Raw genomic sequence first — 1,827 nt, forward strand, 5'->3', positions numbered from 1 at the left:
TATGTTTGGAGGATTTATGGGGAATGCGATTTGGGGTATGTACAACGGAGATGTGTGGAGAAGATTCATTGTGTTTAGGTGGTAAGTGGGATGTTGCTGAATCGTGTGTGTGTGTGTGAGAGAGAGAGAGAGAGAGGTAAGATATAAGTGGGGACGAAGGAGTGTGTTGAGAGGTGTATTTCATAGTGGAGGGTGAATTTGGGAGGGAAGTGGGACACGTTTGTGTGTGAGGTTGAGATCTTTCTTGGGCTGGTGAGTAGTACGAGAAGGGATGGATGTCCAATGTGTGGGTGTAGCTGCAAGGGATGGAGTTATGTATCGGGGGTGGGGATTTGTTGGATAGGGGATGGCATGATTATATATATGAGGTCACTCTATGTGTGTGCATAAGGGGCACACGTATGTGCTGGCTGAGTGTGATTCAAGATATGTGGGCGTGTGTGGGGGAGTGTTGGGGTTGACAGAAATTGTGTAGCATTCATCTTTGGGATCGTAGCTGTGGGGTATGCGGATTGTTTGCTTTTGTTAATTTGTGTGCGTGGAGGGGTGTTGGGTGCAGGCGTGTGTGGGGTATGTATGGGGTGTTAAGGATGTTGGGATATGTCGGAGCCGAGATGTATGGGTGTGTTAGGTGTGTCAGGGTGCGTAGGTGTGTTTTTACATTGGATATGGAGCAGGGAGAGGCATTTTGTGGCATCTGAATGTGTTAGGACACTCACCTGCTTAGTGGAATTTTTGAAAATCCCATTAAGCATTGATCTGCATTATTAGGTGTTTTAGTAACTTTGAAAATCTGGTCCTGTTCACCAGATGGCAGGGGCACAATACAGAGATGGGAATAGACCCCAAGTTCCAATAATGTGAGCATCAATTGCTGAACAATAGCTTCCAGCCTCATTCAAACCATTGGCCTTGGTCAATACAAGAGGTTCATATTCAATCCATCCAGAACTTCCCTCCTTTTCTCTTAACTATTCCTGTTAACGAGTCCAATTTTCTTCTCGTTCAGACTTCTACTGCACAGCAACCTCCCCAACGCCTCCTTCACTTCCTTGTTCCTCAGGTTGTAGATGATGGGGTTGAGGAGCAGGGTGACTGCACAGTAGAAGACGGAGACCACCCGGTCCTCCTGGAAGCTGTAGCACGCTGTGGGCCAGACGAACATGAAGGTGATGGTACTGTAGAAGATGGTGACCACGGTGAGGTGGGAGGCGCAGATGGAGAAGGCCCAGTGTCTGCCGGTGGTGGAGGGCATCCTGCAGATGGTGGAGATGATGGAGCAGTAGGACACCATTGTGAGCAGGAAAGAGCAGAGGATGATGACCCAGGAGAAGGTGAAGAATATCATCTCGCTGACTGAGGTGTCTGTGCACGAGAGGTTCAGCACAGATGCCTCAGCATGAGGTTGATCTCATTTGGGCCACATAAGAGAAGCCAAGTTGTGGATATAGCGAGAGGTAGTGGGGCCATCAAGCCACTCAACCAGGAGGCAACATCCAACTGGGTGCAGACCTTGCTGTTCATTAGAGTGGTATAGTGCAATGGGGAGCAGATGGCGATTTAGCAATCATAGGCCATGACAGCCAGTAAGGTGCACTTGGTGGTGCCCAAGAAGAAGAAGAAGTAGAGCTGCATGATGCATCTAGTGATGGATATGGTGGTGTTGCTCTCATCCAGGAAGCCGGACAGCATCTTGGGCACGGTGACTGTGGTGCACCAGATCTCCATGAGGGAGAAATTGCTCAGGAAGAAGTACATGGGCGTGTGCAGACGTCTCTCCCTCCACACTGTGGTGATGATGATGCTATTGGCCATGATGGTCAAGGC

At 49.2% G+C, this 1,827-nt stretch overlaps 1 pseudogene; it reads right to left on the reverse strand.

Moving 5' to 3' along the window:
- Positions 1–967: 967 nt before the first annotated feature.
- Positions 968–1,824, reverse strand: LOC137154937 (olfactory receptor 6B1-like; annotated as a pseudogene).
- Between the last annotated feature and the right edge of the window lie 3 nt (positions 1,825–1,827).

The sequence above is a fragment of the Emydura macquarii genome, unplaced genomic scaffold (assembly GCF_026122565.2).
Source record: "Emydura macquarii macquarii isolate MOO-44397 ecotype Brisbane River unplaced genomic scaffold, CSIRO-AGI_Emac_v2 contig_1328, whole genome shotgun sequence".
Classification (NCBI taxonomy): Eukaryota; Metazoa; Chordata; order Testudines; family Chelidae; genus Emydura; species Emydura macquarii.